General features: G+C 33.3%; 1 long non-coding RNA gene across 2 annotated transcripts in view; it reads right to left on the bottom strand.

Annotated features, from left to right (window-relative positions):
• Positions 1-12,793: 12,793 nt before the first annotated feature.
• Positions 12,794-19,594, bottom strand: part of LOC123673035 — an 11,478-nt gene continuing 4,677 nt past the window's right edge. For both annotated transcript variants that reach the window (XR_006746410.1, XR_006746411.1), the window contains exon 3: positions 12,794-13,777. This is a non-coding gene — a long non-coding RNA (uncharacterized LOC123673035). The remainder of the gene's footprint in view (positions 13,778-19,594) is intronic.

Below are 19,594 nucleotides of genomic sequence, written 5' to 3'. Positions count from 1 at the left end.
TGAATGGTGAAGTAATAAGTGATGACCAAAATGCAATTATATGAGTATCTTAGTAATAAAGCGAGAGAAAAAAATTTGAAAATGAAATTGAAACAGTTTTGAGTTATGGTGAATGTATGATGTTAATTAATATTCAAAATAAACGCCGATTATTAACTATAATTCAATTCTAAATGTGCAATTTGCATCGGATACTTTTCAAAACGACCACCTATCAATATTATATAATTGAATCGGAGATATCAATTATTCAAAACGAAAAGGCGGTAAGAGTCCGGAGTCCTATTTGAGAAAATATCCAATTTTCATATTAAATATCACTCGTCGATATTTTGAAACGAACTTAATCGGTGTGTCGTTAGTTAACGACGATAATTTGTATAATTTAGGGTTTTGTGGCGAGTTCATTGAAAAGAAGGAAGCCAAAACAAGCATCAATTATTCAATTGACTATTGTATTGGCGTATGGCATGACTAGAGAGACGGGTTAATCAACTGAAGACATAAAACACTGCAAATTTTACACAATGATTCATTATTTCGTCTCCCACAATATCTCAACTCGTTTAAAAATTACATGATTATTAATTGTGAAGCGTGGTTTGAACCTGAGTTTACTTACTTCGAATGAGAGGTTTCATTTTGAATAGCTAGATATCTGAGCAGCTATCACCTTTGAAACTGTTATCTTTCGACTTTTGACCATTAAAACCTACGCCATTATTAAAAATGGAACGAAACCCGCTTCAACAACTCACTGAAATTGTTAAAATTCGTTACAAAAATGGTTTACAACTTTGAAGTCGAACTTCGCAAAATTAAAGCACTTTTAGGTCTTTGTGGAACACCTTTTGGACCGCTAGAAGTGAAAATGGTGAAAAAATTTGAGATCTTGGGACAAACCGTGTGAGTCGCTCCAGAACAACTGAGAATAAGAACTGTAGCCCGTAGAGTTGACTAAAACTTAGGTTTGAATTTGGAAGATATTGATGTGGACGCCGTTTATTTTCAACTAGATGGCGCTACGTCCCATACAAACATCGAGACAAATGCAAATTTGAAAGAAACATTTCCTGGCACGAATCACAATTTGCCACCTAGATCTTGTGATTTAACACTTTCAGATTTTTGTTCGCCGCCACATGAAAGATAATGACAATGCTCCACAACCGATTCAAGACATAAAAGATGGAATTCGTGAAGTTTTCGAGAACATAGGTCACAAATGTGCGAATTGATCATGGAAAAGTTCATGAAAAGGATATGGTGTTGCAACCGTAGCCATGGCAGTCATTTAGCTGATAACTTTTTCCATCGTTAATGGCATACCTTCCTCTTAACAATGAAATAAACATCTACTGATTTCTCTCGAAAAATACTAGTTTTTTTTAAATCAAAATGAAACTCTTATCGGAAAACCCTATACCAATATTAAGAGAAAGGCTAAAAAGAGTTTATAGTAACATTTTGCGTTTACAAGCTTTCGATTTTTCTCTTCTTAACCCAGAAGAATCAGTTGTAGAGTAGCAGACGTTTTTGAAACAAATTTAATAGTGTCAAAATTGGCAAGAGTAAATAAATTAATTATTAACTTCTGTAAGTGTTGTGATTTTCAAAAGCCATTAAATCTGTTATTTCGATTGCCTCAGTTTTAATTCTCAGAAGTTTGACGACATTATGAATTATAACAAGATGTATAATGTAAGTTCATAATATGTCGATTGAATTTTTTTTTGAATGATTCAGTATAGATATTCTGTTGACATTTAATCAATAACTTGAATAATTATTTTCGAAACTGCTCTTACAATAACCTCAAGATTCACACTAAATTGACAATTCACAAGTGAAACAGACTAGCTTTTCTTCGTCAACTGCCATTAATTTTAATATCGCAGCATTTTCAAGAAGAAGGAAACTATTCATCGCGTAGAATGATAAAGGACAGAATAAACAACCGAGAATGAATTCCCAGACCATCACGAGTCAAGGTCGTTAGATAACAACTCCAGTATAACTTTATGGGGCAATTCGCAATGATGCAGATCGACAAATTTTACAGCACATACGACTTCGAATTTTACTACCGCGCTAGATTTTACGCCGCTAGTCGAAATCTACGAGGGTATGGTTTGTCCACCATTTTTATATACGTATAGCCACCTTCATATTGATTTAACGTCTATTCGTGAACAAGCCGACTGGCGAGAGGAAGACACCCTGTTTGCACCCCATACGCTGTGTGCATAAATTATGGGGAGACCCTCTCGATAGGGCACACCACAATTCCAATACAAATACGCGTTACATACTGTAGAAACAGTAGCGATCGATGCAAATGTGGACTGCTACTACTACTCCACACTTGTAATGTAGGTACACAAACAGGAGATTTTGCCGTTGGCCTTTGTGATATTAATGATGTTGGTAATTCATGTAACCCTTGAACGTGCATGGAAATTCAATTTATTTCGAGTAGGATCATAAACATCTGTTCGACAATGTGGAAATTATTCGGATAGGTGCAGATTATTTCTTTCTTTAGCGCCGAGGAGTCATGAAATACATAGTGCAGTAATTGTATTTAGGTGGCGGTAGCTTATACTTTTCTTCCTTTCGATTATTGGTCTGATTCAAATTTAGAGATCATGAAAAATCATTAAATTAACTACCTGTGACTTTTCGATTTTTATCAAATTAATAATAAAAAATATTTTGACCCACATTTTCACCCACATTTCGAATTCAGAGCACATTCGAAAAAGTGATAATATACCTAAATATGTAGATATATGTTTTCTGAAACCATTTTATATTCAAAATGGAAAAATTGATGCGAGTTTCAAGTTTGAAACAATCTAATTTTAAGATAGCCGATGGATTCAATTCAGAAGTATTTTAGAGCTAACAATCCAATACCTATATATGTAGTTCACTACCTAAAAATTGAATCAATGTAATAATACTAGAGTAATAAGTAAAAAACATTTCTCTTCAAACTTCAACTTTTTTTCATGAAAAGAGATCTATCTATATAAGAAGTTCTATCCGACGCCAAAGGTATTGAACTGTATATAGACAGCGACTGCCGACTAGTCAGAATTTTTTTATTTGTAGAAATTTACATTATGTCATCATGTAACATAAATGAAAATATGTTTAGGAATATTTTTTCTCGAAAACAACAATATTTATGGTGCAGATTTACACTCTTCAGTGATATTTGGTCAATTAGAAAGGTAACCTATTCAAAACATTCAATTCAGTTGCCATTTGAATGAAAAGAACAGAAGATAAAGTTGTCAAAATTGGTTTGAGGTCTATGCAATTTATTGAATCTTCCCGATTATTCAAGGATTCGCTTATTTGGAATAGTTCTATCAATAATTCGAGTAATGAATGGAAAAGAACTAAAACTATGTAGTCGAATTCGGGATTATAATAATTATGTTTATTCAGAAATCCACAGGATGAACCATACACAAACAATCGAGATTACTACACGAAAGTTCGAACACAAAATTTTGAGGGTCATACAACTAACAACAATATTTTTTGGGAGAGTTAACTTTCTCACGGATAAGTACAAACAAGACAACATTCTAATAAACAAGTCAAAAGAGCAAACAGCAAAATCGGTTTTTCTACCTAAAACCAAGCAGCGTTGAGCAGGTGGAGTATCCGGATGGGTGACCTCTTCATGTGCTGAAATTCTCCCAAAAATTCTCTCGTTCCCGAAATCGATATCCGAATAAATTGCTCATTAAACTCGAACAGATTGTGTTTTATCGCCTGCATATGCAAATCTGTTAGTGTTGACGAATCTGCTTATTCGTGTGGAAGTATGGCCATTTATCAACCGTGAAAAAAAATTAGCTAGCCCGAAGTTGAGAACTTTGGCAACGAAACTGGCACATGGCGTGGTTCCAATATGCGAGCGCATCGGTAATAACCATTATGAATGGATGTCATTCTTCAAAATCGACTGACGTTGACAAGTTTTATCGAAGTTGCGTATAGTATTTTCGATTTAATGATCAAATGTACAGTCGAGAACGTTTTGATGAATCGGATGATTGTTGTTTGCTCGAAGGTTGTTTATACGTTGATGCACGATTCGATTTTTTCGCTTGGACTATGGTTTTCAGGAAATGATGGTTTTATTATCGAACGGAATGAGCCTGTACTTCATCAAAGTCCATAATTAAATTGACGATATTTCGTTTATAGCTAATTCTTCATTACCTACCACAATTGAATCATGATTATGATAGTTAGTATTTTGAATAAATTACCATAATATCACTAAAATGAACTGCAGACAGCTACTCCTATAGCTAAACCTCAAAACACAATAAAATGCACTATTCAAAGAAAGAATGAGGCCACTTATTGCGCAATATATTCAGTTGAATATCACATTCTTCGACATAATTAACCGTGGAATGAGAAAATTATAAAATTATTTCCTCATTTTTTCGATATTCTGCTTGAATAAATTTGAGGAATGAGGGATGTCAATAATTGATGCTGTAATGAACGATATTCGATTTGAACTGATTTTAATCAGCAAGAAAGCAAAAATTCCACAGTAGATACAATAATGGCATTTGGAAAGACGTCTAAACCGAGCCAAAAAATGTTAAAAAGAATACGATACAAATGGTATAAACTACGATAATGAAAATAACAAATTTCATCGACGTAGACATGAACGATAAACGCAAGGACAGTGGGTTCGTTTGGTTTACTATTTTATTCCTTGCATAATTTTTTGGCAATTAATAAAGTCTTCATTCCATTCACTCACGACCATTACACGAAGTGTTATTCACAATTATAGAATACAATATAGCTTTTACATTCGTGAATTCAACTGTGGCATCAGTAAACGTCCAGTCATTCATTCATGTCAAATTGAACGTCATTCTGACACGCCATTGTGTTCGGATGATTCCACTCCAGCCGGAAAAACAAAGCTGCATCAGCTTCTTCGATAATACAGCGAGTCACGACAATCTGATTATTTTTATCTCCTATGCAGCTTTCGACACATGTGCGCTACATGCCACCTCGGCCATATGTTTATATTTACGTATTTCAACGGTTTTTTTCCCAACTTGAACGGTTGTAATTTCGAGGTTTTTTATGTCGTCATTCTTTGTCCTTTGAACTTTCTCTTCTTGAGGCGTATGTATAGGCATATGGCGGTGGCAATTCTACATGTACTTGTTATATTATGCCCCAGTGGTTAGTGTCGACCTGAATTATATGGTTGCTGACATCTTATCTCCCATTTTGAACTGTTTGTTTGTGAAGCGCTGACATATGGTATTGCTCTGCATGTCGCTTCAATCGTCTCTTCAGAAATATGCTTAGTAAACGGGATATTGTAATTTTTCTAGCTTCAATGATTAAAAATATTCAGCCCTCACTAAATACTACATATTTCCTATTTCCCCGCAAAACGTAGATAAAGACTGATTATATCCAAAAAATTGATTCTTCTAAATTTCCATTTTTTTTTTGAGTACTCTGTATTGAGTTAAGAATGTTGTAGTTCGTAGGACTCTAATTTACTGAGGCGGTGGAACAATAATTTATTATACTATAAAATAAATATTCCAATTTTATATGATGAGGAAATCAAATAGACATAAACAGTATTATAATTATCTCCAGCATTTCGTCAAGACAACACAGCATCAATTAGACGAAAGGTTGGATTCAAATAAGCCTAGCAGGCCACTAAATCACTGTAAATCAATCCCGTTAATAGACATGAGAGAGTAATCAAATACGTTTTTGGGTAACATTAGACGATGGAAGATAAGACTCCAGTTAGAACGCATAAAATTTATCTTACAAATCTGGTCAGCGTGAGAGTTAACACTAATTTGAAATTAACATTTTTATAGTTTATTTGTCAGATTAACTTCGGGGCATGAGTAATAAAACATTCGACCGAAGATGTATTATTAAAATTAGATTTGAGATTTTTTGATTAATCCGTCTTAATATTTCAATGGTGGATGAATTTAACGATCCTTAGGTGGAGTGGTATGCTATTCCATAGATTATACTGAACAAGGATCAAATACGTTCGTATTAAAACCAACATGAAAATTAAATTATCAATCCTGAACAATGACATGATAATCGCTGATACTTAAGAATCTATATATCATAATAATTATGACAGAGGAGAAAAATTGAGAAGTCATCATTATAAGGAAGTCGGACACTTAAAATATTTCCAGGACACCAAACACGAAAGGAGCAGGTAACAAATAAAGTGGCACCCATAAATCTGCACATGAATTTTAATTGTACCAGGTATCTAAAATTTGAAGGAGAAAATTTCGGAAAATAGCAATTTTTCACTCGAATGAAATGTTTACTTTAATTTTGATAATTCGTCTCAAAAACGATTCAAATTATTATAGCTCAGATGAAATACACATTAGCAAATGTTTTGAAAATAACTTTTGAAATTAATCAGAAAATTATAGTGCAAAAACTACTTGAACTGAAAAAGAAGAATTAAGAAAATAGTGGTTTCAGTATGTAAGATAGGATTCAAATGTTTTCGATTCCTCGAATCAATTTTTCTGCTAATTTGATTCTTGTCACTGTTAAATGAAATGATATCAGATAAAAATAAGTTAATTTCGATACCATTTTTGAACATTTGTATTTTTGCATAGATTTTCAACAGATTCAGCACCTTATTCAATAATTATTTTTTATTTTACTTTCTCTTCCTTTGCTTTTTTCATTGTTTTTTTCATTACTATTCAAAGCACTCAACACCTATAAAATTAAAAAAGAGGTACATTTCTTTACCTGAGAAATAATTTTGTACTTTTTTGCATCAAAATTGCTAAGTGATATGGAGAATTATTAAACGATTATTTTATTCTAAAACGATAAACATACACTCAAATCAAATTTCTTTGTATTTTTATCCTCTTCCAGTCTAAGTATGCCTAAATTATCGCAACTATTTTTATGAAGATGTCGCAAGATATCACCACATTTAAATTTCTTACATTTGCCCTGTAGACTGTTCTAATGCAAGAAGCTCAAGACGAAAATCCAAATAATATTTTTTCTCAGTAAACAACCCCATCGCTACAACTTCGGAACATTCTAGCCATCAATAATAAACGAGCAAAAAATCCGTAATGCAATTCTGCCAATCTACCCCCAACAAAACAGTCCCGGCCATGATGGATGACGTCACCCACATGAGCCGCGTAAGCCCCGCACCGAGGGGACCATGTCGTCAATTAACAAGCCCTGATCCAAAACTCACCCCCTACCCCGTCGCCCACCATGCCACCCAGTCTAGTTGCATGAACCATCGCATCCCCCGATAAGCGACAACAACAAGGTGGATACGGCGCGGAGTTTTTATCATTGTGTTTATTGGAAATCCATCTCGCCCTCGCCCTACTACCCCCCCGCGATCGGCTACCATTTTGATTCGCCCCGTGCACGCGCCCGATCCCAACTATCACAACAGGGCAATTCCCGATAATTTGCCTTGAATCCCGGGAGGCTTTGTAAACGACATTTCAGATTTCGATTGTGATTTGATTACGCTCGCGGGTTCTCTAGCAAGTGGTCGCATTCGGGACGATTTAACTCGATTTGACGAGAAGGAGATCGGAAGGGGTCGTTGCGTGGGTGGTTGGCTTTAGAGACCCGGTGGCGCGCCAACTGGTCAACAATTTTTGATATGAAAGTTTCGTTCATTTCAGAAATCAGTTTGAATTGTTCCCTATACCTATAATTTCAAAGCTAAGAGGTCACAATTCAAAATCACGAGGTCTTATATTTTACTTTCTCAATAGACGTTATAGGGGCGAACATTTAATTTGAAATATTTCTTCGATTCAGCATTCGTTCCAATATAATGTTGAAACTGTATAAAGTTGTTTTAACTATAAGCTGAAGTTATAGTCGTGTTTTATACTTTTTTCCCTAATTCTGTGGCTTCATTCTGCCATATTTTGAAACATAAAATCGTGCGGAAATATCTCAGATTAACACAATTTCATGGTTATATTTCATTATTATATGTTAGTAATCGGAACTCTCCTGTCACGAATTAGAGAAATAATACCGCTTATGTATGTATAAAGTAAATCCTTATATTTATATCTTGCTGTCCATTTTAACAAACAAGTTTGAAGTAAGTACTAAATGTCTTGAAATTGTTGGCTCCACCGGCATTTTAGGTTTTAACCTTCTTTTATAACTTTTAATATTGTTCCCGTGAAGCTATCTAGGAATAGATTTTTATTGGTCTTAAAATCCGATGAAAGAGCAAATTGTATGCACCGAAATATATACCATGTACAGGACCAAAGGTTCTTTTTAGTTGAATGGCCCTTTTTTTTTTTGCCTAGTACACAATTAGTTAGCTCATTAGTTTAGAAATTACGGTAAGACTAAGATAGAAAATAATATATAATACTCGTACAGAAAGCTTATTTTTACACTCGTTAATTCAAAAACTTTGTTTATGAATTTTGAACTGTGTATCTAATTAGTATGTCTAAATTTTTTCTAGTTGGTTTATTCCTCAACAAAATAAATGACTCATTTTTATTGAAAATTGAACAAAACAGTGTCAATCAGCATCGATTTTAAAATAAATTTCGAGACGTACCTATGTTCACCTAAATTTACGGTATGTCGACTTCCTCTTGAAAATTTTAATTTGGGAAATTTGTACGATTGACTTCAGTTATTAAATCATATACTAATAGATACTTGACGAAGATAAATGAAACGGTATAAAAAAATTGAAAAAGTTGAAAAAGTTGAAAATAGAAAAATTATGGCTTTTCTTACCATGAAAAAGAATTCTAACACATAAAAAAAATTCGCCATAACAATTCTTTTCCAATAAACCCTCCTCAGAAATTTCAGGAATTTTTTTTTAACATGGAATAATTTTGACCATTACCATTTGGTTAATCACGTTGCAAATCTTCAAACAAAAAACATATTCTAACGATCAAAAAGAAATTGAAGGTTACGTATTTGCTACACTGACTTGATAGGTGGGACGTTGTAAACCAAAACGTTAGAACGAAATGGTCACCTTCACCTTCCTACCCAGAAACACTGCAACTGAAGCTATTAACATAAGAAAATGCTTGCATAGTTCAGTTGACAGCAATTGTAATGAATTATGTGCACATTATTCTGAACGGTAAAAACCACTACAAAAGGTAAACTACGGTTTGATATTTGCTACGATATCGCGACTGGTATAGGAAAAAATATTGCAGAATGTCTTAACTTGGATGAAAAACTCTTGTGATAATAAATTTAACGCTGCGGGATTTGAACTTGGAATCGTAGGAATAATTGTAGAATTATCATTTTAGAATTACTAGATGAAGCCAATAGCCGGAAAGCTAGGAATTAAATTTTGGGGGTCCCTCAATATATACTCATCTTATTATGATCATTGCCCATTTGATGTACAAATAAATTGTCGAAACAAGAAAACGATATTAATTTGGATGCACTTTGCTATAACTAATCAATTTTTTTTTCTCGCGACAAGCATGATGATCAACCTAATAGATCGATTATTCAAACAACCGCTCGAAAAAACAGCACTTCGAAAAACTGTATTACTTTCGATCCTTCGAAAACAGAGAAAAAAACCTGTCGTGAGAAAGTAACATTGAGCGCAATAATATATTCATTGTTTTTTACGAATGTCGCAAAATTAAGTGCTTGTATTCGTGTTTTTCGAAGACATAGCACTATTAATGATCATGGAACTACAACATTATAATGCAAGCCGCAAAAAAATGTGCAAAAATCGCAGTTAACGAGGCACCGGGAAAAGTTTTTATCGAATTTTTATCGCATTAAATTAATTAACTAGTTACAAGATATTATTTGCTTGTAAATCAAGAGAACCAATAGTTTAAAACTTGATATGCTTTCGAAATTATTGAAACATTGGAATACTCAAATTTAAACATGAGAAAAAGCACCACTCGTGAAGGTTCATTCATTTCGCATTCTTCAACCTTTTTCATATAGGTACATACCATATACAGAGAAACTCTTTGAAAATAGTTCATTAAAAATAATATTGATGCTTGATGTAGGTAGTACAACTGATGAAAAACAAAAATCCCAACTAAAGTCAGAATTGAATGATGAATTCTCCATTATTGATGTTTTGGTGCAGTTGTTGGTTGAAAATTAGCAAAAAACAGAAATTTGCGCCAAATGAAAGATTCCCGATGAAAAAAATTCAGGATATAAGCTGTTTGTTGCTCTCATAAAAATGTCAGTCTAAAATCATATTATATTTTCGAACCTTTCACCACTAAATGACAAAAAATGCAATAGGTAATATTATAATTCTTATGGAAGAAAAAAACATATAATCATAAGTGACACATAATGAATGTTTCTACTTCTGGTGCGCCTTGAATTCAAGCTAGGTCCACAAGAAAATATTCAACTGATTAAGTTTGCTACATTGATTCAGAATATCCCAAGAAAAAGTAGGCGACAGTTCGATAGGATTTTTTAAAATTCTAGATAAAAGTGAATTGTGGATGATGTATAAAATTGTTTTTCTGGGGAGTAATGTTAATGTGAAAATCTTCAATCAAATAAAATAATTAACGACTCACTCTCCACCATAAACCAGGCACCGAACGCCATAAATCTGCAACATCTGCCTATCGAAACTTTTTCACATAACATCAGACGACCGACCAAGAACGGACGCTGCGTGTGCACCGAGAATATTCTCTGGAATATTCACAAACTCACTCACTTCACATCTGCCTCGATCGGCACTCATTAAAAAACTAACTTGTCAGAGTCCGGTTTTCTTCGTTCCTCTTTGTGAGGCGGCAAAGGGTTAATAGAGAAAAAAACCGAGTCAGGTTATTTCTCCTTTGTATGATACCTGTTTTTTAAGATACACACACACACAACCCTAGCGGCTTTGTTAATCTTTCCTCGCAGGGTAAACATTCCGTGCGTTGAGGCAGACAGGATGCTGTATGAGAGAGAGTATTCCATTACGTATGGCAGGAACATCTACCTACGGGGTCGATCTGCGTATCAATTTTTCATCGGAAAGCCACGGTAGTGAAAGGATTGGCTGATATATTCGAATTTTATGTTAAGTTGGTAACGGATGCCCGGTCTTTCTGGGATTCCAAAGGTTCCCATAAGGGATAAGTTCATTTTGTATTCAGAGTCGCACACAAATACAGTTCTCCATTAAATTTGCCTTTGTTGACAAGGAATATTATCATACGCGTATTATGTACAGACCCCGGATACCCTTTTAGCGTCGGGTATGATCTTTGTAATCGCATGCAAGATCGATAACGTCACATCGATGAACACTATAAATTACAATATCCATTCTTCCAAGTGTGTGAAGGTATCAATTCGGGCAACGACGAAAGAGAGCTTCTGAATTTATTCGAATGATACTGAATATAGCACATATATAATTTTTTTTCCAAAACTTCCCTACCTTCAAGACAAAATATTCATTCACTATGAATGAGTGTTCAAATATTATTTCATCTCTAAACTTCATGAGAAAATAGGAGAACCCTAGAAATGAATAGCCGTTTTTATGAATTCAACTAAGACGTTTGATCTACTTTTGAATAAAATTGATTCAAGCCTAGGGATCTAATCCACCCATTAACAAGATCATATTTCTCAAACCGTATGCAGCTAGTTGAGGTTGGTAATGTCCGTTCATAATTACTCTATATTATGTGTGGTGTACCCCAAGGATCCATACTTGGTCCATTGCTCTTTCTGCTATTGCTGATCCATCCGATTCAGTAATATTTGCGGATGACAACACACTTTTATGTACCGGTAAATCAAATAACAAAAAAGAATGAATTTTGCTTAATGAATCAGTGGATCATTTCTGTTACATCAAGGCTTTCATACTCTAGAAGAATATATTGGAAATTCCTTTAAATTTCTTTGTTTATAGTGACGAATCCTATACAAAATGTATTTCATTGTAAATATGTGGTTGGAAGGATAGATATAGACTTTTATTATTAAAATAACTCCTTTTAAGTTTCTGAAAAATCTATATCGAAAGTTCAACTCCTAGAATATTTTGCTTCAGATCTTATCGATGCCTCATCATATGTATAGGTATACAAAAAATTAACTGTAGAAGACCTATTTAACCTTGAACTTTTCAATTAATTGAATCTTTCTCATAAGAATTATTGGTTATTATGACCATAAATATAAATCATTGAAAAAGTAAGGCGTTATCAAATTGAAATTAGAATTATATTCTTGGTCCCATTTTCTTCAATTTCCTTCTGATAGAAATCAAATTTGTTTTGCCTCCACTTCAACGGGTAAGTTATTCAGAAAATCATCAAATAAAAGACATCCTAAGTCATTTTCTTAGGAAGCAGAAAGTAGTTGTAAATTGAGCCTTCTCACTGCCAACATCATCGGGTAAATTTATGGTTTTCATATGCTCTCCGAACATTTGTCTGTTTGATTCATGAAAACCAAAAATGTTTGATTCATGCAGAGATGAAATGGAATAAAGATTAAATCGAATATTAGGATACAAAAAAATTCACTAGCAAGAACAATTTCAAACCTTTTTGTCATTCGCAGAAATGAAATCTCATCAATGCCAAAGATTCATGATAAAAAGTTGAATGTTGAAATTTCAAAAGTGGGGATTTATAATTGTCGTCCATATAACGTTTCCTTTTACCGAGTTAAATGCAACAGCGAATAATTGGAAAATATAGTCATTTCTTCCATCAATTGAATATTCTCACTCGAATAGCATTGAATAAGACTAATGGAAGGAAGACTCAACAATTGATGAATTCGTGACAGTGATGTCATATGCATCATCAATAAAAATATTCGAAGCAACAATAGCCGAGAGATTGTGGATTACGAAATAATAGTTGTTTCCAATAAAGTGTTCAGAGAAGGGAATTAGACAACAATGAAAAAGACACACCTACCAATAGAAACCACATTCGATATAAATTAAGTCTCAATATGGAAGTTTTCGAAACGACGAAGTATTTTAAACGCTTCGTATATATATACGGTCTAATATTAGGCACGGCGTGAAGAGATTTCAAAAAGAGAAAATCAGGGTGTTTAGTTATAATTTATCGGATAAAAAACTATTCTAAATATGTAAATCACAGGGGAGATCTTTCAACGTGGTCTCGAGACATGAAAGCAGGTAGTTTTTCAACCACCCCAAAGAAAAGGGTGAGTGATTAAATTATACCATCTGGTTTTCAAGGGACAAGTTATGGGTCTTAGGCAAGATAACCCGTCTAGGTCCCTCACAGAGAGATTTTTATAGACTCTTGTGGCTTCTCATCACAATACCTTTATTCTCGGAACACCTTTCTTTGTATCTATCAATTATTTGCTTTCAAGTTATGTTCCCCATTTATCTAGGAAAAAAATTTAGAAGGACTGGTTTGTTAAATAGAGCATGGTGAACGTGATGTAACTTGAATATGAACAGAGTGGAACGTTGGTTTTTATTTCGACCTTAATCAGATTCTTCTGGTCCAATGCGAGAAAACTACGGTTAATTGGCTGAATTCATCGCTAACTAATTGAATTGTCATTTGGGACGATGGTAAAAAAAAACGATTGTGTTGAGAGTATGTCAAACTTACCAAGCTATTCGGAAAGGATTGCTCGAATCGCTCCGTTTGTGCTTCTGAAAAAAAATTGAAATTAATTTAAGCTTGTGATGTCATAGCATTTTGCTATCTAATAAATTATTTCCAAACATCCATTTATCCGAATCTCTAAGAAAATTCAATACATTTTCATCAAAATATTCTGAAGCATAAACATATTCAAATTTTTTGAGAATATGTGCCTCACTTAGTAAATATTGTGTTTATTCGAAACCTGTTTCAAAATCTTCATTTGGCATTCAGAAACAAGATAAAAAAAATTTTTGAATTATAATTTTTTTTGGGTTATCATTACAATATATTTTATATTAGGTATTACTGATAATAGATCAGTTTTTGCATTATTTGCATGTTCATAGTTTAACTTTTTCATAGATGTTATGTTTTGAAGATTTTCCTAATTTTGAATAAATAAATATCTTAGCCCCAGTTTAGTTGGAAGTATACAGGATGAGCCTTTGACTCGTACATAAATTTCAACCGAAAGAAAAAGAAACCCTTTTTTCCTTTACTATTTTTGCCGATATTTTTGACCAGACTGATGAAATTTTATGTTCGGAAACACCTTATCAATTAAAAACTATATTCCGAAAATCATTCCCTTAGATTTCATTCTATTTGCGAGATATAACTAAAAATTACATTTTTATGGATTTCCAACAGCCTGTATCTTTCCAACCTGTCGAATCGGTAAAAATGATAAAGAAAAAGAGTGTATCCTTTGACCGCAGGAATCTTCGGTTGAAATATATGTACATGACAAAGATTCACCCTGTATATTCATTTTCTGAACGCTTAGCCTATAGGGTTCAAACCAAGAATCTATTTATTAATATTATGATTTTTTTCCTTCGAGTTGCGATTCTATATGATATGGAAGAAAATGATGAAGACAAGCGTAAAATTGGTAATGGCAATAATTTTATTTAGATTCAAGATTTTTTTTGTTCACCCCAAATTCATATATAATGGATTTTCTTCAATAAATGATGTGAATTGTGACTTTTCATATAAGTAACCTATATGTATATTATCTGAGAATAAAGCATTCTTTCAGATTTTCATTCTTTTACTTCTTAACCTGTTTTCTGTTTATCTGAATTCTGCGCCGAATCAATCATTCCATTCTTATCATCAACATTTCCAAAGAAATCACCTTATTATCATCTCTAAGGATTTATTAGGATGAAGAAACATCGTAAGGATTCTCTACCAGTACCTGATCTGGGTGAGGCGCTCATAAAAAACCATAATAATAATAAATTCGTACCTTACATGGCGATTCCACAATTTGAAAACCGTTCCAACAGGGGCTATTTATGTGAAATATTCATCGTTATCATCAGATTGCATTCTTTCTCGATTCGAATCAACCGAAAGATCCGTAACGGCAACAGATTAAAACTTTATGCTAATGGCCAATTTATTGTCATCCAAATGGTTCAGAAGGGTATCGAAGTAGCGTGTGAAATTTTGGATATCCTATATCCTTCAAATGTACGGGTTAATCCTATTAACCTTCAACTCGTGGTATCGGCATCGACGACGGTATCCCTCAAGGCGGCCATCCAGGACTACTTTTATTCGTGAACGGAAGGAATATTGGAATTCAATACGATTTTGGAAGGAATAACTTCGAAATCTTAGACATGCAACCTACTTGAAGTGTTGGGTTGTTATATTTGATGAGACCAAACAAAATGAGCGATTCAACGGATTGAATTTTGCTAGTACCTATTGTTAGAAGCCAAATGAAATTGTTGCAAGTTGGTGAAGCGAATAAATTCGTCTCTACAACTCCATGCTTTGAATTGAAATGAAACTTCCTTGAACTCGATGCCAAATTATATTTTCTATCGAATGTACAATAAATGTATGGTTTGCCAAATGAATTGTTTATGTGTCATCCGCACTTATGTTATTTTCATGCCACATTCACAATTATACCATAGAATATTAGTGTGCATATAGTTAATATCATTGTCAGATCCGATTTTTTCACCTTTTAGTACCAATAAGAAGCCAATTTTCTTGTTCGATATAGCATTTTTGGAGTAAAGAGAAAATTATATGTGCGCAAAATCTGCAGCTACTCACTCGGATACGATTAATCCATCGAATATAATTCATATCTCGCCGACTATTTACACAAACTGGAAAATTTAAACCCATGTATCTATCAGATTTTATCAATTAATTATTTCTTATCTTCTTGACTCCGGTACAAGTTAATTGCATAGTTGGCTGTTTATCAGAACTATTAATATATCATTATTCAATTGGGTATTAATGCCGATAAATTTATATGACCAGGAATTGGAGAAGGAAATTTTCATATTTGCCTGCAATGCCATCATTAAATTATATTTATTTATTAACTTTAAATGATTTCACGTAATTAGCAATATACCTTCCTACTTAGACCTAAGTCAATAATGTAACGATGCCTAAGTAAATATATGGAAATTTTCCTTCCTAACAACATAAATTTCATCCAGTTTTATTTTCGTTATTTGATGAAAAATCTATATTTACACTTATTGAAAATCAAGAAATCATCAGTTGAAAAGTGGCTTCATAGGTATTAGGTACATATGTACGTATGTAGGTTCTAAGAAAATAAGTTTCAATTATCAGAATGCGGCAACAAAACTATTTATTAAGTTTTTAAAGATGTATAGGTGAAAGTAATGTTTTACAGAATTTTGAAAATCCTATGAAATAAGAATTAGCCGAAAAATTAGCGGATTTCTATTTCTGATGGTATAATTGTCGGAAAATTGATTAGATTTATATTCTGAAATATATAAAAAAATAAACAAAAAATAAATTTATTTCAGTTATCATCAATTGAGTTATTTCACCAATTACAGTGCATGAGAGGAATAATCTAACCTCGAATCTATCGATTGTGTGTTTAATTTTTTCTGCGTGAGAATGACGGTCGTTAAAGAATTTTTTATTAGAACAAAAAATCACCCTATTCTTTCGCTTTTGTCCGCCCGTCAAAAGAGAAAGGTCTACAACACTCATTGTCGTATTATATTTGTGATATTATATATAACAGACAGCATCTAGCTGCATGACGAGGCTATTTACCACGGTGCAGAATAATCTATTATGAGTTTTTGTCCACGTACGGAGAGAGCTTTATGCAGATGGAATAACAAGAAAGGGTTGACTATGGTGGCATGCAGATTTCGATCCACACTCGGTTAGTTTACTACACACAGAGGTGAATTTAAAGACCTGGCAGGGAACCTCAACTTCAATGAAATATGTTCTTGAAGATTATGCTGAATTATTTTCAATTCGCTGAATTCAACGGGAATTTTAACGAGCTGTTGGAATTTTTTTTCGAATTCGACACAGCAGTTCATAAATGGTTTCAAGGTGCCTCAACCAACTCCAGATAAATAACCGACGATGAAAATTATAGTACCTTTCATTTCCAGAATGTTAATGGGACAATTCCTGTTCGAGTTTTATATCGAAGGAAAAGTCAGAATTCAACTGAATGTTTGAGGAAATTTCTAGCTAATTGACATTTCGTAACTTCTACTGAAAATGACTGAGTGAAATACTGACATGAATATTTTGTGTGAAACACCCCGATAGGTCTATTTGAGATCGGATTACCATTCTGGAGATATTTTAAAACGAACGCCCGGCCTAGTAACTCGTAAGTGACATTGTTGTCATTAATCATGCCTGAGTTGGTAGATTCCTTGTCACCAGATATTTTGAGGTAAGTAGATAATTAAACATGATGTACTTTATCTAGCTGACCTTGTAGAACTTACACGATAACGTAGGCGATATTCCAACTAAATGACAGCTTTTGGAAAACGAGACAACTTAATTTTATTAACTTTTGTAACGTGAAAAATACTTCATCGAAAAATGTGGTACCTACCTAAATTGACATCTAGATGAAATTATGCTTTTCAACCGAAACGAAATAAATTATCTTCTATTTACAACTGATATAACACCAAAAATTTCCTCCATTATATCGAGTTTCAACTGAAATTTTGGAAGGTAGATATTAGTTAAATAAAAATTGAAATAACAATTTTCAACAAGATTTCCAAGAGTAGGATTTGCTTTTTATTGAATGTTTAGCGTTTTTTAAGAAATGAAGTCTTGTTTTTATTCTCCATGAAATAGTTCAAAACTCATGTCCCTAATAATTGATGTGATTAGTATTTATTGAAGTCGGTTAGACAAAATGTTTCTCTTTTCGTTTATTTTTGTTCGAATGATTTGATTTATCTTGTTTGAGACTTCAGGTTTAATTGTTGGCTGTTGATTTCTGTTCTCATCAACTAAATAATTTTTCTATGCATTTCTTGAGGAACACCTAAGTTTTTTTGTTTCTTTTCGATAACTTGTTCCCTGAACAGATAGCCCTATCAATTCATCACATTGTCTGTAATTTTCGAATTTTTAGCTTGGAATAGTCTCAAAAAATTAAAACGATAACCCACGAACGAAGAGAGACAGAAATTTGAATTTTCAGAGTACTTTCAATTCTCTTAAGCTGTGTTTAAGTTCCCTTTTATGGCCGTTCGAAATTTATTAATTACAGATTGGATCGAAAAATTCGTTTGGATATAAAATAACAATTTCCAGCTTCGTGTAAGATTTCATGACCAGAACCTATTCAAGAAGAATATCGAAAGTAGGAATATTATCACATATTTCTGTGATCACAAAACCGACGGAGTTGAGAATATTCTCTTGATATGAACTAACTGAAAAATATGATAATATTATGGTTTTAGTTCTGAAAATGATCTACTGTAGTAGAATTAATTATAACCATTGTTTTCTGCAATATGTTTGAGTTCATTGTGATTGGTTCTAAGAATGGTATTAGTTAATGGGCGCATATTTATGGAATTTGTTTCAAATATTCATTGTTGTTTGTAAAGAATTTTCATCGATGGTAAACTAAAACGATTGAAGGCAAAATCAATGTGATATGTCAACTATTTTCTGTAAGTATTGGATTCCAGTATGTATTATAAAATAAATAAATATTGGAATACTTCTTTTAAATATTGATGGACATAGTAATTCAAAAGCTTATATCTAGAAGGTTTTTTCATAGACATTAAAAAACGGCAAAGTTCATGTGGTACGCATTCAATTGCAATATGGCATTATTCACTTCAAAATGATCTTTTAATGCATAGCAATTGAGTAGGTAAATAGGTAGGAAGTTATGTTTGGAGGTTAATAACACAAAGACAGCTTAACCCTATAAAAATTCCAAAGGAACAGTCGCCTTAGCCATAGGAAAACATTTCGGCCTAATGAATAGCCTTATATTCTACAACCACAAGGAAGAACGCTGAATCTAAAGGCGTGGCCAGCGCCGGAGAGCCTTGTAGAAAACCGGATAATATCAACTCCTAAAATTACGAAATATGATGCTATGATACATAATAATATTTCGGCCCACTCATTTAACGTTTCAGGTTAGGTTAACCTGTCCGTATGCGGCCTACAATTTCGGACAGGAATGTAAACGTGGCATTTCGGCCACAGAAAACCGTCAAGCGGGACTCTTGCTCATTTGGAGATTTCGATGGAACAATGGCAGTGAGGCCGACTGGTTTCTGATGTAGATCAACAGAACAATTGGCATACCGTTGGATTGGTGCGTATAATGCCGGATGATTAAGTAATGGAATTGATCCGAAAGGGGTCCTCGGTGATTATTATTCATATTTATAAGAGTATGGTCACCCATACAGATACCCGTTCCGGCCAAAGCTGGTTAAGAGGACAAATGCTTTTCTCCATATCAATTTTCGCTAAGTTAG

The sequence above is a fragment of the Harmonia axyridis genome, chromosome 2 (assembly GCF_914767665.1).
Source record: "Harmonia axyridis chromosome 2, icHarAxyr1.1, whole genome shotgun sequence".
NCBI lineage: Eukaryota > Metazoa > Arthropoda > Insecta > Coleoptera > Coccinellidae > Harmonia > Harmonia axyridis.
The sequence above is the reverse complement of the archived record's forward strand: the minus strand, read 5'-3'. Positions and strand labels throughout refer to the sequence as shown.